Below are 21,005 nucleotides of genomic sequence, written 5' to 3' on the forward strand. Positions count from 1 at the left end.
ACACTTTCTTGCTCTTCTGTGGAGATCATGGTGCTAAAAGTTGAGGTCCAGATCCACTGTCCATTGTGACCTCTCTTGCCAGAGATCATTCCTGCACCAACTTCCACAGGTGTCTGCACAAACCACAACTTAGCTGCGGTAGAGAATTAGTGCCAAGAGCCATCTCGGGAAGGGCCATATTCTTTCTTTCTTTCTTTTTTTTTTTTTTTGTCTTTTTCGTGACCGGCACTCAGCCAGTGAGTGCACCAGCCAGTCCTATATTGGATCCGAACCCACGGCGGGAGTGTCGCTGTGCTCCCAGCGCCGCACTCTCCCGAGTGTGCCACGGGCTCGGCCCCATATTCTTTCTTGACAGAGCTGAGAGGCCTACTCACTGATTTCAGATAAGCCTCCAAGGACTTCCTGAGTGTATGTATGTGTATGGCCTAATTAGGGAGAGTGTAATACCCCCTAGGCCAGGGATTAGGGCTAGGGAAAGGCCCATATGATGTGTTCCTTTCCTCTAGATTTATGTGAATGAATTAGGTTAAAACAAACATGAATGACAAAGTTACAAAAGTGATGTCTATGAGGTTTGAATAAAGGGGGATGGGCTGCAGGAAAGTTTGGGGCATAATATACAAGAGCCTTGGATGTGATTCTCTCCCTCTCTCTGCCCCTTCCAGTTTCTCCTCTTCCATTTTTCCTCATTTGGTTGAGTCTCTGTCCAATCATGGGTTTGGGTACCCTTATCCCTGCTCAGCTTTTATGGCTCTGTTCAGGAAGGAGGAGTACTGACTTTTAGATCTGGAGATAAGGATCCTAGAAGGAGGGCAAGTAGGAAAGTGGGTGGCTCCCCACCCTTCCTCAAGATAGGCAGCTCTGTCTTTCCCCAGCACAGGGTTGGCTAGACACTTCTTAAGATTGGAGAGCAAGTTTGGCAAACACTGGATAAAGGACTGGTGTCAGAGAATCATGCCATTGGTAGGTTGCCTGTTTAGCTCACTGGACTAACAACTAGATAGTCCAGTCTCTTGAATCCTAACGCAGCTCTCCGAGGGACGTTCTAAGTCATACTTACCAAGAAAAAAAATTATTTTTACTTTTTTATACTTTACCCCAGGAATCTGTAGTTAATGTAATAGCTAGTGAAACCCTAATTTCTCAAACATATTTTTGGGTTCTCTCTAGTTGAGAGCACAGGCATTTGTGTTTTCCCGAGTCTGGTGTTTGTAGTCCTGAATTCTCACCAAGAGGGACATGCCTCCAGCCTTTTGACAGAAATCAGCTTAGGTTCCAAAATGTACCCACTGAGGAAGGAGACTGCACTTATTTCCTCTAAACATGCTGGTTCTATCAGCAATCTGATCTAGCAAACTATTCTAAGTTTTTAAGGATTACTGGGATGGCCCCTGTGTGATTGCCTCTCCCACTACAATGCACATCTACTAAAGGGATTGAAACTTCCCTTTTTGTGCTCTGAGTCCAACCTGTCCACATTTAAAAAAACAGGACCATAATTAGCCTTTTTAAGATCTTGTGGAAAATTTATGTTGACCATGTTAGGGATGACAGTGAGAGGGTGAGTGGGGCGAAAGGAGGGGATATCAATATTGATACTAATTAAATTTTGTGTGCTTAGGATATCTTTTTCCCTATGCCACAGAATCCTCAAGAGTCAAGGAGAGTCCTCGCTTAGCCACATTTTTTTCACCATGAATATGCAGTATTGAACCCCCTATGAGACCTTCTATACACTGTATTTGGGCCTAAAAATTAAAGTCTAAAAAAGAATGCTGGTTAGGCTCATGGCCAGTGAGACAGAACATAGTCTCTCTAAACACGTAAAACACATAAAATGGTCTTCCTTATAAATGTCAATGCAAAAATCATTAGTAAAATATTAGCAAACAGAATCCATATCACATTGAAAAAATACAGCACAACCAAGATGGATTTATTCCTGGAATTCAACCATGGCTCAATATTAGAAATTCCATCTGTCTTAAAGCCAGCATCTTGATTGGTGAAACACTAGACATTACACTAAGGTCAGGAACAAGGCAAGAGTGAAGGAAACCTAGTATCTCTACCACTATTTAAATTGTACTGAGGGTATTAGCTAATGCAATTAGATAAGGAAAAATAATTAGAAGAATAGTAATTGGAAATGAAGATGAAAACTATCTCTATTTGCAGATGACATGATGGAACATCTGGAAAATCCTATGGAATCAATGATAAGGCTAACTCAACTAAAATATAGCCTTTAATTTATAAACACATAACCAATTAGGATACAGTGGAAGAGAAAAACTTCATAAACACAGCAATAAAAAGTTATATACTTAGGGATGAGAACTAAGGAAATGTTAGCAGCCTTTAGGAGAAAAACTTTAAACTCAAGGATGCAAAAGTAGATTAGCAAATGCAAAGACATTCCTTATTATTGGATAGATCTCTCAACAAAATAAACATGATATTCTCCCTAAACTAATTTATAAATTTGATGCAACTCAATAAAAACACCCACAAACTTTTTATAAAAGTAAAAAAATCTTTAAAAGTGAAATAATTATAAACCCATAGGAAGTTGCAAAAGTAGTACAGAGAGTTTGAGAGTACACTTAACCCAGTTTCCTCCAATGATTACGTTTTATATAATATCAAAACCAGGAAAGTAACACTGACACAATGTGTGTATTATGACATTTTATTGCATGTGTAGATTTGTGTAACCACTTCATCAACCAAGATAAACTGTTCTATCACCACAAAGCTCTCTCTGCTGCTGCCCCTCTATATTCACAGTCACCCTCTACCCTCGCCATACCTAACCATCTGGCAACTGCAAATTTGTTTTCCATCTCCGTAATTTTGTCACTTCAAAAATATTATAAAAATGGAATCATACAATACGTAAGTTCCTCTCTGTTCCTAGCTCCTAAAAGTTTTAAATCATGAATGGGTGATTAATTTTTTCAAATGCTTTTTTTTGCATCAGTTGATGTGATCATGTGATTTTCTTCTTTAGCATGCAAACATGGTAGATTACATTGATTTTTGAATACTGAATCAGCCTTGCATCCCTGGAATAAACCCTAGTTGGTCAAGGTGTATAACTTTTTAAATATATTGTTAAATTCTATTTGCTAACATTCTGTGAAGGATTTTGTGTCTATATTAATGAGGGATATTGGTCTGCAGTTTTCTCTTTTTTTGTATTGCCTCTGATTTTGGCATCAGGGTGATACTGGACTCATAAGATGAGTTGGGAAGTATTCCTTCCTCTTCTATTTTCTGAAAGTGATGCTACTTATTAAAACATTTGGTAGAATTCTCCAGTGAAGTCAACTGGGCCTGGAGGTTTTTTTTTTTTTTTTTTTAAAAATTGAAAGTTCAATTTCTTTAATAGTTATAAGGTTATTCTAGCTTGTGCTTTTCAAGGAATTGGTCCATTTTAAATATGTTGTTAAATTTATGTGTACGGAGTTGTTTGCAGTATTCTTTTATTATGTTTTTGTGTCAGCAGGGTCTGTAGTAGTATCCCGTTTCATTCCTGAATTGGTAATTTGTGCTTTCTCTCTGGTTTTTTTTGGCAGTCTTGTTAGTTTGTTAATTTTGTTGATTTTTTTAAAGAACAAGATTTCCGTTTCATAGATTTTTTACCATTGTGTATCTGTTTTCAATATTATTGATTTACGCTCATATTTATTATTTCCTTTCCTCTGCTTGTTTTGGGTATATTTTGCTCTTATTTTTCTAGTTTCTTATAGTGGGAGCTTAAATCATTGAGTTTTCTTCTTTTCTTATGTAAGCATTGAGTGCTGTAAATTTTTCTCAGCACTCCTTTAGCTATGCCACACATGTTTTGGTATGTCGTATCAGCAGGTTGATATGGTTTATCTTGGTAAATGTTCCATGTGTGCTTGAAAAGAGTGTGCATTCTGCTGTTGTTGGATAAAGTGGTCTATAAATATTGATTAGATCCTGTGGGTTGAAGGTGTTTTTGAACTCTTCTATTTTCCTTGCTGATTTTCACTCTAGCTGTTCTATCAATTGTTGAAAGAAGGGTGTTGAGCTTTCCAAGTATACATGTGGGTTTGTCTATTTCTCCTTTCAGTTCTATCAGATTTTGCTTCACATATTTGACATGTGAACTATTGTAAACATTTATGATATCATTTGCATATACATTTATGATTTCTATATCTTCTTGGTGGATTGATCCTTTTATCATTATACAATGTCCCTTTCTATCCCTTACAATTTTCTTTGCTCTGAAACCTACTCTATCTGCTATGAATATAGTCATTGCTTTTTGTTTTTGATTAATGTTTGCATGGCATATCTTTTTCCAGTTTTACTACCAACCTACCTATATCATTGTATTTGAAGTGAGGAAGTGAGTTTCTTGTAGAAAGCACACAGTTGGTTTGTAAAAAAAATCCACTCTGCCAATCTGTCTTTTTATTGCTGTATTTAGACTATTTACATTTAATGTAATTAATGGTATGTTAGGGCTTAGGTCTGCCACTTAACTTTTTTGTAATGTCTTTGATCCCTATGTTCTTTTTCTTTTTTCTACCTTCCTGTGGGTTACTTGTATCTTTTCTTAGAATTCTATTATGATTTTTCTATAGTGATTTAAAGCAAATCTCTTTGTGTAAATGCCTTAGTGGTTGCTGTATGTATTACATTATTATAATATCACAGTATACTGGTGATGACATTTTTCCAGTTTGACTAAAGTGTAGAAACCTAACAATTAAGTCTTTTTACCCTCCCTCACTTGTAATTGTCTTAATATTTCTTCTACTTTGAGAACCACATTAGACAATGTTGTAATTTTTGCTTCAAAATCAAAGGTACTCTAGAAAATGCAAGAGGAGAAGAAAAGTCTAATATATTTATATGTATTTTTACTCTTTCTGTTGTTCTGTGTTCCTCCCTGATGTCCTAAGCTTCTTTCTTTTATAATTTCCTTTCCATTTCAAGAACTTCTTTTAGCCATTCTTCTAGGGTAGGTCTGCTGGTGACAAATTCTTAATTTTCCTTCATCTGAGAATGTCTTGATATCTCTTTCTTTCTTTTTTTTTCTTTTTGGTGACTGGTTCATAAGGGGATCAGAACCCTTGACCATGGTGTTATGAGGGTGGCGCTCTAACCAACTGAGCTAACTGGCTAGCCCCTCTTTCATTCTTAAAGGATATTTTCACTGTATAATCACTCTTTTCTTTCAGCACTTGATAAATATTTTGCCACTTCTTTTTGGCCTCTGTGATTTCTAAGGAGAAATCTGCTGTCATTTTTTGAATTGTTTTTCCCTCTTATTTAGGGTGTAATTTCTGCTTGCTGCTTACAAGATTTTTTCTTTGCTTTTGGTTTTGGAAGTTTGATCATGATGTATATTGCTGTAGATTTCTTTACAGTTATCTTGTTAGAAGTCCACTTAGTTTTTTGAATCTGTAGGCTTATGCATTTTGCCAAATTTGGGAAAATTTCAGCCATAATATCTTTGAATACTTTTCAGCTTCACGCTTTTTTTCTTTTAAGGACTTTGGTGACTTGATGTAAGAGCTTTCATTATACTCCCACATGTCACTGAGGCTCTGTTAATTTTTTTCAGTCTGTTTTCACTCTGCTGTTATTATTGGGTAATTTCGGTTGTTCAGTTTTCAAGTTTACTAATTCTTTCCACTATTATCACTGTTATCTCTGTTCTGATGACCTAATTTTTAAATTTCTTGATAAGTCTTTTTTTTGTGCTGATTTTAAATATAGTTTTTATTTAATACACTGTATTTCCATTTACAATCCAGTGCTAAAAAAACAATGCTATTTCCTTTCCCTCTGCACATATTCTATATTCAAGTAATGAGAATGCCCAGTAATTGAGTATCACAGCTCAACTTTAACCTGCCACTGAATTTGCAATAAATTTAGGTCCTTAATTTTTTTTTTTTTTTTTTTTTTTTTACTGTGGAATAATGCTAAAGCACCTATGCTCAGGTTGGCTTAATTAACCTCTTCAATGATGGGCCCAGAAAGGGCACCAATAAATGCAGGAGCTCCATCACCAGGAAAATCCCAGCATTCTTTCTGGCATGCTTCCTGCACTCTGGTACAGCTTGAGAATGCTGGGTTACAGATTTTCTTCAGCTTTTTCTGCCAATGCTTAAAATTTTCCCTGCAGTTGATTTTTATTGAGCCAGCTGGTGACCTCATTACACTTGTTAAGAATCTTCTAAGCTTCTGCACAGCAAAGGAAACAATACACATAGTGAAGAGACAACCTACAGCATAGGAGAAAATATTTGCCAACTATACGTCTGATAAGGTGTAAATATCCAAAATATATAAGGAATGCAAACAACCCAATATAATTTTTAAAATTCATTAATTTGGGGCCTTAAAGTTGTTTCCAATAGCAAGCAAATAAACAACCCAATTTAAAAATAGGCAAAGGAACTGAAAAGACATCTCTAAAAAGAAAACATTCAAATGTCCAACGGGTATATGAAAAAATACTCAACATCACTAATCAACAGGGAAATGCAAATTAAAACTGCAATGAGATATCACCTCACAACTGTTAGAATGGCTATTTTTCCAGGGTTTGATTCCTGTACTGGCCAGCCACAAAAAACAAAACAAAACAAAACAAAACCCTTCCAAGAATGGCTGTTATCAAAAAGACAGAAGATAACAAGCATTGGTGAGAATGTGGAGAAAGGGGAATTCTTACACACTGTTGGTGGGAATGTAAATTAATACAGCCATTATGAAAACAGTATGAAGTTTCCTCAAAAAATAAAAAACAGAACTACCATATGATCCAGTAATTCCACTATGGGGTATATACCCAAAGGAGATGAATTCAGTATGTCCAAGAGATACCTGCACTCACATGTTTATTACAAAATTATATTTATTGAAAATTCACAATAGCCAAGATATGGAATCAACCTAAGTGTTCAACAACAGATGTACAAATAAAGAAAATAGAATACTATTCAGCCATAAAAAGAGGGAAATCCTTTCATTTGTGACAACTTAGATGAACTTGGAGGCCATTATTTTAAGTGAAATAAGTCAGGGACAGATAGATAAATACCACATGATCTCATATGTATCAACTAAAAAAGTGTATCTCAGAAGCAGAGAGTAGAATGGTGGTTACCAGGGGCTGTGGTGGTTGGTGGGGGGCAGGGGGCAGTGGGTGGGTGTGTGAGGGGAGGTTGTGAAGATGTTGGTCAAAGGATATGAAATTTTAGGGTCGGCCCTGTGGCTGGTAGCGCCGAGGCCGCAGGTTCAGGTCCTATATAGGGATGGCCGGTGTGCTCACTGGCTGAGCGTGGTGCAGACAACACTGTGCGGAGGGTTGCAATCTCCTTACCGGTCAAAAAAAAAAAAAAGATATGGAATTTTAGATAGGAGAAGTAAGTTCAAGAGATCTACCTTGAACATGGTGATTATAGTTAATGATATATTGTATTCTTGAAAAATGCTGAGAGTGGATATAATATGTTCTCTCCACAAAAATAACTGTGAAGAAATGCATAAGTTAATTAGCTAGAGTTAATCACTCCACAATGTATATGTACTTCAAAACGATATGTTGTACATGGTAAATACATACAATTTTATCTGTCAATCAAAAAAGAAAAGAATGTTCTCTTTGTCCTCATTATTGATATGGTCTTGAAGTTTCTCCTCTTCAACCATTGCTTTCATGTTGAATGCATAGGACTCAGGCGAATTCCTGGAAGACACCTCATTTCTCATCTTCTCATCTTCAGCTTTGTACTTAGCTTCCTGGACCATATGCTCAATGTCTTCTTTGCTTAAGCTGCCCTCGTCATTTGTGATGGCAATCTTCTTTTCCTATAGTCCTATCCACAGCATAGACGTTGAAGGTGTCATTGGCATCCATAGTAAAAGTGACTGCAATCTGAGGAACACTAAGAGATGCAGGAAGTATACCAGTGAGTTCAGACTTGCCAAGCAGTTAGTTATTCTTGGCCACCCGCACACTCGTAAATCTCCTTCATAAACCTGAGTGAGCACACTAGGCTAGTTGTCAGAGCAGGTACCGAAGGTCTGCATCTTCTTGGTAGGAGTGGTAATATTGCACTTGATGAGGGCAGTCATGACTCCTCCAACAGTTCCAATACCAAGGGAGAGAGGGATGCCATCCAAGAGCAGCAAATCTTAAACATTTCCAGGTTTGTTTCCAGATAGGACGGCTGGCTGCCTGGACAGCTGCACCAGAAGCAACAACCTCATCAGGACTACTGCTCTTGTTCAGTTCTTTTCCACTGAAGACATTCTGTAGTTTCTGAATCTTGGGGATACGGGTAGAACCACCTACCAGGACAATATCATGGATTTGGGACTTGTCTAGCTTGGCATCCTAAGGGGCTTTCTCCCTGGAGTCCAGGGTGCTGTGAAACAGATCAACATTTAATTCTTTAAATCAAGCAGGGGTAATGGAGGTATAGAAGTTTCTGCCTTCGTAGACTTCATATCAATACTGGTGTGGGTGCTGGAAGAGAATATTCTGAGCATGTTCCCAAGCGATATGGAGGCAAAATATAGCCCTCTTGTTTTCACTGACATCCTTCTTTTGCTTGTTCTTAAACTTGGCAATAAGATGGTTGAACATTCAGTTGTCAAAGTCTTCTCTAAGTGGATGTCTCCAGCCGTGCATTTGACATCCAAGATACCATCTTCCATAATGAGGATCAACACACCAGAAGTGCTATCTCCCATGTCAAAGATCAACACATTTTTATAGACCTGACCTGTGTGTCTAAGCTGTAAGCAACAGCAGCATCAATTGGTCATTGATAATTCCGAGTACACTGAGAATGGCAAAAGTTCAAGCATGCTTGGTAGCCTGATATTTAGAGTCATTGAAATAAGCTAGTACTGTGACAACTGATTTGATAACAGTCTTTCCAAGGTAGGTTTCTGTGATTTCCTTCATCTTTGAACTGTACCACTCCTCTGGATAGAAACTTTTGGTCTCTCCCTTGTGTTCTACTTGGACCTTGGGACTACCTGTGCATCATTTACCACCACAAATGGACAGTGCTTCATATCAGACTGGACAACAGCCAGAAACTGTCGGTGGGGTTCATCACAACTTGATTCTCTGTAGCATCACCAATAAATCATTCAATAAGTAAAGGTGACAAGATTTGGAGTAGTTCCAGTCCTCTGATAATTGGCAATTATCACTTCTTTTCCATGCTGGAAGGCACCCACACAGGAAGAGGGGGTGCCAAGATCAACGCCAACTGCCTGTCCCTTAGACATGGGTGCTTTGTGGAGGGTAAGCTCACCTGGCTGAGGGGTAAAGAGCAGTCTTGAGAGTTGCTTCTGTGCTCAGTGAGCCTTAATAAACCTTTAATTTTAGAATAGATTTAGATTTACAGAAAAGTTGTAAAGATAGTGCACAGAGTTCTAATAAACCCCACACCCAGTTTTCCCTGATATCAACATCTTAAATTAGTACGATACATTTGTCACAATCAGTGAATGTTTTACTCAAATTTCCTTAGTTTTTACTGATATCGTTTTTTCTGTTCCAGGACCCCATCCAGGATATCTTTCTACATTTAGTCACCATGTCTCCTTAGGTTCATTTTGACTGTGACAATTTCTCAGGCTTTCCTTGTTTTTGATACCTTGACAATTTTGAAGAGTACTAGTCAGTTATTTTGTAGCACGTTCCTCAGTTGGGATTTGTGTGATGTTTTTCTTATGATTATTGGAGTTATGGATCTTGCCAAGATGACCAGAGGTAAAGTGCCATTTTCATCACATCATACTAACTGTATCACTGTTGTTAATTTTTATCACCTGTCTGAGGGTTTATCAGTTTTTTCCACTATAAATTTACTTTCCCCTACTTTGCACTATTTGGAAGGAAGACACTATCCAAAGCTCACATTTCAGGAGTGGGCCACATGAGGACAGAATGTCTACATAAATTATTTGGAATTCTCCTGCTTGGGAGATTTGTCTATTCTTACCCCTTTCCATTTGCTTATTTATTTACTCAGTTGTTTATATCAGTATTGACTCATGCATTTTGACTGTATAGTTTATAATCTAGTACTATTTTATTTATTTTGTTGCTCAAATTGTTCCAGCTTTTGCCACTGAAATCTCTTTAAATTGGCTCCTTTTTCCCTTCACATACGCCCTTTGTTGTGGGTTTTTTTTTTTTTTTTTAAATCACTTCCTTACTTTCTACATCTAGTGAGCTTTTAAATTTTGTTACTGTATTTTTCAGTTCTACAATTTCCATTTGGTTTTTATTTGTACATTCTATTTCTTTGCTGAGGCTTCCTATCTTTTAAGCTGGTGTCTAGCATGTTTGTAGTTGCTTGTTGAAACATTTTTTAATGATAACTGCTTTAAAATCCATGTGAGATAATTCTAATATCTGTGTCATCTTGGTGTTGGTACAGGTTGACTTTGTTTTCTCATTCAAGGTGTGACTTTCTTGAGGATGATGACTGCATCCTGAACATTTTGGGTAGTATGTTATGAGACTCTGGATGGTATTTAAATCTTCTGTTTTAGCCATCGTCCTCCTGTGACACAATGCTATGGGTAAGAAGGAGAGAAGCCAACTCATTGCCGTTAAGTGGGGTAGAAGTCCAGGCTTTTCACATACCTTCCTTGCCACTATGGGGGATGGGGCACCTCATTACTACTTGGTGGGGGATAAGAGTTCAGACCCCCACTAGGTCTCCACTGACACTACCCTGGATGGGACAGAGAGGGGTGCCTTGGTATGAGTGCCATGTGTCCTCCATTGACACTGTGGAGTCATTAACACTGGTCGGGATAAAAGCCTGGCTTTCCATTTGGAATTGCTTATGGCATCGGAGGTGGGACATAGTTTTCTTCCATGATGTTTGGCTTGGGTAGCGTGGTTAGTGTCTAGAAGTTTTCTGTCTTGCGAGGCTACACATTTCCTTTGGTTAGAGAGAGAAGGCTTTCTTGTTTCTTTCTTTCTTTTTTGTCTGTGCCTATTAGCATTTCTAGGTTGCTGGCTTCTCCAGCACTCAGTCTGGGATATATGAGGCAGGAAGAAAACCCAGGACCTTACCATCACGTCATTCTTCAGGTCCCAAAATCCCTAGCCTGTTTGCATCCTTCTCTCTCCCTTTTAGAGTGTTCTTATATTTGTTTTAATATAATGTCCAGGACCTTTAGCTGTACTTAGCCAGAGGAATAAGGAGACGGGCATTTACACCATCTTGTCCTGGAACTGGAAGTCTGAATTACCTCCTTATAACTCTTTTATTATCTGGAGCTGGATAAGATTATAGCAAAGTTCATACAGAAAGTCAAACATATGAGAATAGCTGGGAAATCCCTGAAAAGAATAGTTATGAGATTCTACTAAATATTAAAACATACTCTGAAAGCCTCTATCATTAAAACAGTAATGCTGATGTATAAACGGACAGATATACGGTGAATTCTATGATAAGAGATCCAAATATGTTTGGAAACTTACTATACAATAAAGGTGGTATCTGAAATCACTGGGACAAAGCTAGACTTTTAAAATGAATAGTGTTGAGACAAGTGGATTGCTGTTTTGAAAAAGATAAAGATGGATCAATACTTCAAATCATATACAAGAGAAATTCAATAGTTTAGAGATCTAAATGTAAAAACAGGGCTGGCCGGTTTGGGTTAGAGCACTGTATTGATAACACCAAGGTCAAGGGTTCCTGTACCTGCCAGCTGCCAAAAAAATAAAAAATAAAAATAAAAACAATAACATTATACAAACAGTAGAAGAAAACAAGGTTGAATTTTTATAACTTGGTGGGAAAAGTTTTTCCAACCATTAATCTAAATCTTGATGCAATTAAAAAAAGGGTGATAGTCAACTTCATTAAAAAAAATCTTTTGTGTGGCAAAAACACTGTAAGCAAAGTCAAAAGGCAAATGACAATCTGGTTGAAAATAGTTGCAAAATATAGCATAGGTAAAGGACCAATATTTCTAATACTTAACTATTTTGGCCTACAAAACAGCAATTTAATATCCTTAAACCTACTATATAAAGGGCTTTTAAAAATGAAGGAAAAAGACCAAAAATTAGATTAAAACTTTAAAAAAGGCAAAAACAGACAATTCACTCACAAAAAATGAGTCTCATAAACACATGAAAATATATTACTCAAAGTCAGAGAAATGTAAATTAAAACTACCCTATGACATCATTTCTTGCGATAAGCTGGGTGGGGGGGCGAGAGTTCAGACCCCCGATAGGTCTCCACTGACACTACAGATTGGCAAAAATTCAAAAGCTTGACAAAACGTTCAGTTGGTCTGCCTGTGGGGAAATAGGCACTCATGTACATTACTGGTGGGAATGCAAGACAGTGCAACCTCCTTGGCTGCTTTTTCTGTAACAGGATAGAGAAATAAGAAAATGTACATGTACCTTCTCATTTCTGCACAGAGACATAGGAAGTGTAAAGAAGTAGCTAATCTGAAACCGGTTGCCGGTGGGGTGTATTGGAATGATGTATGAAGTGTGAGGGAGGGACGACAGTCCTCTGAGTATACTTTTTGACTTATGGAACCATATTGTTTTACATATTCAAAAATGTGTAAATCAACAAAGATGGGAGAAAATTTCTAAAACTATATCATACACAAAAAATAAATTGAACGACCAAATGGATACCATAACCGTAAAGAAGAAAAAAATCTAATCTACAGTATTGAACACAGTATTTTGACTATATATCTTCTGTGTAAAGATAAATAGAATGGCAAAGAAACCTTAAATTTTGTTTGGTAGGTTTGCTGTTGGTAATAGTGTAGGGAGAGTGAAGGAAAATGGTCAGGGCCCTTCAGAATCTTGCCGAGCATTTGATGTAAATATGCACGTGTGTCCAGATGTTCCTTGGTTGTCTAATGTAATTGCGTATGTGCATCCAGGTGTCTGTGGTTATTTGACTTAAGTATAAAGGACGAATGGCTCTGATCCATGGTGTCCCCACCTCCGGGATGCCCCAGGGGGGCCATGGGGGGTGGTGGCCACTGCTGAGGACTGAGCTCTTGTCATCTGCCAATGGCTCCCAGGATCTTTTTCTAATTACCTAGCATGGACCTGCATGTGAGGGGTCTGGTGACCCAGCCTGGCATGTGAGGGGTCTAGTGACCCAGCCTGGCATGTGAGGGGTCTGTGACCTGGTCTGTACAATGAGTTTGAAGGGTCTGTGGGTCCTAACCCCTAGCCTGGACAATACAAATGGAAAACTTAGTGTAACTAAAATAATGAAACATTTTGACTTTAGTTATGAATTACCTAGCCATATAATTGGCATAGTCACTTAGCAATAGAAGTAGTCCTGGTATTGCTATTTTGAAACTGCTCTATGTGTGGGTATGTGATGAGCGAACAAATTGATACTAATGGGAACCAGTGTCCTTGATGTCACAGGTAGGGTTCAGGGGGCTGGTAGCCCGCCTCAACCCCCCTCCAGTCCTCTTACCAGGTCTTGACTCCGCCAAAGGAAAGAATTCAAGTGAGAAAGTTTAATGAAATAGATAAGAAATGCAGGTTCCACGGAGATAGTGTGGTGTCACCGACCAATGCCCTGAGGGGTGATGGTGGGAAACGAAGAGACACACTTTACGGGATCAGGAGGACCTTTCAGGCTGCTGACTTTTCAGGCCTCTTAGTTTATTTTAGGTTTCTTTTTATAAGCCAGTGTTTGTTATATATATATATATATATATATATATATATATATATATATATATATATATATATACACATACATAAATAAACTAACAAATTATACTGATTAAATCAGTTATGTCTGGTACCAAGCTATTTATAGAACATTTTCAGCTGCCATAGTGCTTGAAGATTCATAGCTAACTACTTATCAACAAAATAAGAACATAAATTTCTCATTTACAAAGCTTCCAGGGTCCTGGGTTCAATCAAAGGTCAGATCTCAAGGGGAGGGAGAAGGGGGAAGTAGGCAAAAGGGATGCCAGCCTTGCTGGCCTCCCTAGAATAGCAAGGACTTTGTCAGCTTGCTACCCAGTACCCCACAGTGTGGCATAGCTCCAGAGACTGAGCAGGGCCCACACCAAGTTTAACACAAAGTAAGTTCAGTACAGACATCAAGTCCAGCACAGAAGCAAGAAAAAACATACTTAAAGTTCAGTACAAAGTGCAGGCTGGCTCAAGAGAATGAGCAGCTGCTTACTTAAAGTAAGCTAGATACTAAGTAAAATATACAAATCTCAGCCACGGAAGTGCAGGTTGCCTCCAGGAAAGTGAGCAGCAACCCTACCTTTGGTTGGGATTCGGCTTTTATAGTTTCTCCATCAAATGAATATTCAGTCAAGGGGGTGGTTCCCAGTTATATGCACCAGAATGTTCTGAGCTCTCTATTGAGCATGCCCAGCCATGGGATTGTATAAACTTGCCCCCTGTTGTCTCATTTTCCCTGTGTTGGTGCTAAAAATAGGTTTAACTGGCAACAATAGCTCTCCTCCAGGGGAGAGCTCAGAGAAGGGGGCCTAAGACCTTAGGTGGTGGCTGGAAACCCGGAGGCATGTCCTGAAACCAGAGCCCAGGGAAACTGAGCAAATCCTGTATCATTCTGACCATGGAAGAAGGGAAATACAAATATGGAATTGGATAGAGCAAGGAATAACCCTGTAAAAAAATTGGATTGGAATTGGAGGCTACAGTATGAACTCGTGTTTGCTTGTTTCTTATCTATCTCTCTTCTTAAAATAAAAATCTATTTCCTAGTTCTGCCATCGAAAGGACTTAGAAGCAATGACATCTCAGTAGCAATGAATACATCTAGTGCCTAGATCTTAGTTTCCAAATACCATTACCCTCTAAAAGGAACAATAAGTCTTTGGAGAACTGGCTGATTTCAGGGCTGAGGCAGGAAAAGTATAAGATGAACCTGGAACGTCTTTGTGCCAGAAGGTAAGGAAAGGCTCAAAAAATGATGACCATTCATAAGGACACAGGGGCCAGTTTGACAGAGCTACTGGCCAATCTGAGCATCAAAGTTAATAATGACAGGAGACAATAAATAAAAAAGAATTCTTGAGTCCATATTGATAAGAAACAAGCAAAGGGGAGGGGAAAAGGGAAAGTTCTTTTTAGGAGAATGCCAATTAATAAATGTAGAAGGACCATGATAGAATCATTAGCAGATACTAAAACCTTCCGGTGAAAGTCTGTTGGGTGTCAAAGATAAACAAAGCTGGACATTAGTTACAGTGGTGAAAACAAATTTTATTCTGTAACTACTGACAGTAGGAGAAAGAGGTGAGCTCCATTCTGATTTGCATAGAGGTAACTGGGCATTTTTGAGGGAGAATAAGATGTAGGAGGAGGGCCAGCAAGGACTCAGGTGAGAATGGCCGGTGACTGTAACCTGGTTAGGCCGGCTGTGGCTGCTGGTTGTCAATGATTGAAGTTAAGAGTTAATCCTCCCACAGAGACTGGGAGACAGAAGCCCTATCCTTCCTGATGATTGCATTTCAGAGGAATGGTTTTCAGATCCTTGAAAAAGACATTCCTCAGTTGTAGGACATAGTATACATCTCAAGAGGAGAGAGAAAGGAGTCACAGTTGGAAGATCTTTTTAGTAAGTGTAAGGAAAATTGAAATATAAATGGTCAGGATCCCTCAGATGTTCAGAATCTCGCTCAGCACGACCTAGCCTGTTTAATGTAAATATGCGCATGTGTGCCCAGGTGTCCTTTGATTATTGTTTGATGTCATTGTGCATGTATGCCCAGGTGTTCCTTGGTTATCTGACTCAAAAAGGGCACAGGGCTCTGATCCACAGTGTCCTCGAGACGCCCTGGGAGGCCACTAGGGCGGCTGCTGCTAGCTACCTGAGCTTTCTTCTAATTAAAGTCTATAAATTTTTACCCATGGCTCCCAGGATCTTATTGCCTGTTACCTAGCTCACGACCTGCATATGAGGGGTTTGTGACCCAGTCTGCACAACAGGTTTGAAGGGTCTGTGGGCCCTAGCCCAACAGTAAGTGTTCTGAGAAAGCTAGGTCAGGGACCTATCATCAGGTGTTGGCCGGAACAAACATAATTCTTTTGACAGCCCTGAGCTTTTCCAAATAGAAATCAAAAGGGAGCTAGGTTGTTAAAGTTTGGCCAAGTCTGTTAGTTTAGGGGTTTGAATGGCATGTTCCTGCTGGAGTGTTTGCAGTTCTCATGTCATAAAGTATTTCCCATCAGATTACTTATTAACTAAAAGAGAAAGGAAGTACCTTTATAGTGGAGAAATCTGGTAGACACCACCTTAGCAAAATGATGAAAATTATCATCACCAATAATGAGAAATTGATATCAGGTGGCTCCTGACGTGATGCACAGAGAACACAGCATCATGTGTGTAGTACTGTTATAAAAAATGTGTAACCTGAATCAAATCATGAGGAAACAAGCCAAACCCAAATTAAGGGACATTCTAGGAAACAATACACTTGTACTCTTTAAAAATGTCAAGGTCATGAAAAAAACCAAAAGGTCAAAGAATTGTTCCAGATGAAAGGAGACTAAAGTGACAACAAAACTAAATTGAGGGGCCGGTCCATGGCTCACCTGGGTGAGCATGGTGCTCACAACACCAAGTCAAGGGTTAAGATCCCCTTACCGGTCATCTTTAAAAAAAAAAAAAAAAAAAAAAACTAAATTGAAAAGAATGAAATTCTGCCATTTGCAGCAACATGGATAAGTTTGGAGAAAATTATGTTATGTTAAATAAGCCAGGCACAGAGTGAAATACCACGTGTTCACACTCACATGTGGAAGATGAAAAAGTTGTTCTCATAGAAGCAGAGTAGAATGGTGGTTACTACTGACTGGTGGGGGAATGGGAAAGGGTGGATGGTCAACACCTGATGACAGGTCTGTGACCTCGCTTTCTTAGAACACTTACTAAAAAGGTCTTCCAACTGTGACTCCTTTCTCTGTCCCCTTGAGATGTATACTATGTCCTACAACTCAGGAATGTCTTTTTCAAGGATTGGAAAGCCATTCCTTTGAAATGTTATCAGGAAGAGGGAGAGGGTGGTCTGGGTACAAAATATTAGAAAGACAGGAAGAATGGGCTCTAGGGTTCTGCAGTAATCAAGGGAGACTACAGTTAACAACAAAGTACTGTGTATCTTTGAATAACTGGTCAAGATGATGTTGAATGTTCCTAACACAAAGTGACAAATGTCTGAGGTGATGGGTATACTAAGCACCTTGATATGACCACTGCACACAGCATGAATGTACCCAAATATATTGTACCCCATAAATATATACAATTTTCATGGGTCAGTTAAGAAAAATCAATTGGGCTGGCCAGTTAGCTCAGTTGGTTAGAGCACAGACTTGTAACACCAAGGTCAAGGGTTCAGTTCCCTGTGCAGGCCAGCCACCCCCCAAAAATTAATGTATTGTTAGCACCCACACCTTTCAAATCCATTGTACAGACTGTGTCACAGACCCCTCACATGCAGGTCCACAAGCTTGGTAATTAGGAAAGATCCCAGGAGCTGTTGGCAGGAGACACAAACTCCGCCGTCCTCAGCTTCTTCAGCAGCAGCAGTGGCAGTCACCTCCCAGAGGGTCCCAGGGGTCCTGACAGCAACAGCCTCCACCAGCAGTAGCAGCCTCCCCGTGGATTCCCTGGGGCATCCCAGGGGTGAGAGGCCCTGTGGATCAGAGCTACTCATCCTTTTTACTTAAGTCTGATAACCCAGGACACCTGGGTACAAGTCAGACAACCCAGGAACAGCTGGGTGCACATGAACAATTACATTAGATAATAACCAAGGAACACCTGGGCGCACGTGCATATTTACATCTAATGCTTGGTGACTCCGAACCCCCCGAGGGACCCTGACCTTTTATCTTCACTTTCCCTACAATTAAAAAGAAAGAGAAATAGAGAGTAGAATAGTACTTACCAGAAGCAGGGTATAAGGAAAGTAGAAAAATTTAGTCAGGATCTCTCGCCTCACATCTGTTACAAATGGGCAGGATTCAGCACATTCACTAGAAACAAGTTATAAAAGTAGTGTAACTGCGCATGTGTGCCCATTTACTGATTCAGCATGGTTGTTCTAACTATGTAATGCTTGGTTTGTGGCCGCTGTTGTGTACTAAGAGTATAACGGTAACTGCTCTGAACTGCTGGTCGGCAGAGCACAGAGGATTGGCAGAGCTCATGTCTGAGGACAAAGCATGTCTGTGAAGCTCACATCTGAAGAATAATTATGTCTACCTTGCATAAAGCTTCCAGAATCTTCTTTCAATTACCTGACTTATGGACGGCACAGGAAGGGGCAGAAGGATCTGAGATTCATGCCTGACACAGGGAGAGGAAGGGAGAAGGGGGGATTGGGGAAAGGTTGGTAGACTGGTACAAAGTTATAGTTAGATGGGAAGAATAAGTTCTGGTGCCCTAAGGGGACAACAGCTAATAATATGCTATGGTATATTTCAGAATTGCCAGAAAAGAGGATCTTGAATGTTGTAACCATATATAAATGATAAATGTTTAGGTGATAGACATACTAACTATTCTGATTAGATAATTATACAATATATACATGTATTGAAACAGCAAACTGTACCCCATAAACATGTACAGTGAAAAAAATTAATTAAAATAAGAAAAAGCACATAGCGTAGTTGAAATTATGAAGAAAGGGAACTAGATATATTATATATGCACATACAAACACACATATATATGTATGTAAGGATTCACATCAAAATATTAATAGCAGCTATAGTGGTTCTCTATAGCAAGGGGAAGGGAGAATTTTACCTCTTATTTGCTTACATTTTATATTGCTTATATTTTCAAAATAAAGATGTATCTGGGAATTAACTGTGTAAAAAAAAAACTGAATGAATAACTACCGTGAAACATCACTACACACCTAGCAAAATAGCTAAAATAAGAAATAGTGACACCACCAAATGTTGGCAAGGATGTGGGGAAATTGGGTCATATATACATTGCTGGTTGGAATGTAAAATGATACAGTCTCACTCTAGAAAAGAATTTGGCAGTTTAAAAAAAAATTAAACATGAAACTACCACATCACTCAGCAATTGCACTCCTGGGCAACGATCCCCCCCAAATAAATATTTAAGCCCACACAAAAGAACTACACAATTTTAAATAGCCGTTTTATTTGCAATGGACAAAAACTGGAAATAACCCAAATATTCTTCAACGGACGAATGGTTAAACAAAGTATGCTACATTCATACTATAGAATACTACTCAGCAATAAAAAGAAACTCAACAACCAGGATAGATCTCCAGAGAATTATGTGGAGTGAAAAACAAAACAAAACATAAAACAGCAAACACCTAATACCAAAAGGTTATATACTGTGTGATTTGTATAACATTTTTGAAATGCCAAAATTAGAGAAGTGGAGAACAGATTAGTGATGGCTAAGGGTCAAGTGGGGGCCGGGCGTGGGAAGGGGAAGGTGTGGCTATAAAAGGGCAACACAAAGGATCCTTGTGTTGAAGGAAATGCTCTGTATTTTGGCTGTATCAATGTCAGTAACCTTGCTGTGACATGTACTATAGTTTTATAGAATGTAACCATTGGGAAAACTAGGTAAGCAGTACACAGAATCTCCTGTGTTATGTTTTACAACTGCATGTGACTCTCAAAATAAAAAATTTAGTAATAAAAAACCTAAGTGAATGAAATTATAGATTGGATTTTTATTGGAAAAAAATTGCTGTGAAAAACAATATTGGGATAATTGGCAAATTTAAATACTGACTTTAGTATTAGAAAATCATATTGTAACAATATTCAATTTCCTGAATTTTGTAATAATTGCACTGAGGTTATGTAAGAAAATATATTTGATCCTATGAGATACACATTGAATTACTTAGGGCTGAAGAATCTTAATCTCTACAATTTACTCTCAAATAGTCCATCAAAGATAAAGAAGTGGTTGTGTACATATTTATATTTATATATACAGTATATATATATATATATATACACATATATATATGTACACAGTCACATATATACACACACATATGCACATAGAGGTGTGTGTGGGTGTGTGTATGGGAGAGAAAAACAATAAAGCAATTGTGCCAAAATATTAGTAATGAATTAGGGCATAACGGGGTCATTGTAATATTTTCATAATTTTTCACTATGATTAAAATTTATTTTCCAAAATAAAATATTTAATTAAAAAAAGTCCTCCATAAGGCAACAAATTGCCAGAGGATAGAGAATGACAGGGGAAGGCAACAGATGGCAAGCCACACAGCCTGTTTTAGTTGCATCTTGAAACCTACACCAGGAAAGTGAAACTTAAAGGTTTGTTTGATGGCTTCAACTTAACACCATCCTCTCCTTAGGAGAATGTATTTCCCCGAAGAACACTGTGAGGGAGATTCAATTTACACACTTTAAAAACAAATTTATTATTTGTTTTTGGAAGCATGCAAAATACAGTATAACTTAAAATAGAAAAAAATCTTGACAATGAGAAATCAACAGGCAGGAGAGAGAGAGCTGTACGTAAGGAGAAGTAATGAGCACATCAGCCACGTGAAGTCATGTGCGTTTGAAGAGAAATGAGTTTCATAAAGAATAAGCAACACTTTATTAGTAATTGATTCTTTTCTTTCTTTTAAAAAAAAATCACTTGCTCTTACCCCATGCAACAAACCTTGGCCTTTCCCTAGAACAAAAATTAGCATGAACTTCTCTAACTTGTTCCTCACCTTGGGCGAGTAGCTTTTCCTTCAGGTGGTTTCCACTGTGAAGACGGTCTAGAGTCGTCCAACACCTCTCTCTGGGACCAAACTTCTAGGTAGAATTTTCAAGTAAGATGGTTAGGAATGAGCTATTGCCTCATATTTCAAATTAAAAAAAAGGAAAAACAAGAAAGAGAGTAAGA

The 21,005-nt window shown here is 38.4% G+C and overlaps 1 pseudogene; it reads right to left on the reverse strand.

Moving 5' to 3' along the window:
• Positions 1–5,997: 5,997 nt before the first annotated feature.
• Positions 5,998–9,303, reverse strand: LOC134364731 (heat shock cognate 71 kDa protein-like; annotated as a pseudogene).
• Positions 9,304–21,005: the final 11,702 nt, after the last annotated feature.

Source organism: Cynocephalus volans, chromosome 1 (assembly GCF_027409185.1).
Source record: "Cynocephalus volans isolate mCynVol1 chromosome 1, mCynVol1.pri, whole genome shotgun sequence".
NCBI classification, from domain to species: Eukaryota; Metazoa; Chordata; class Mammalia; order Dermoptera; family Cynocephalidae; genus Cynocephalus; species Cynocephalus volans.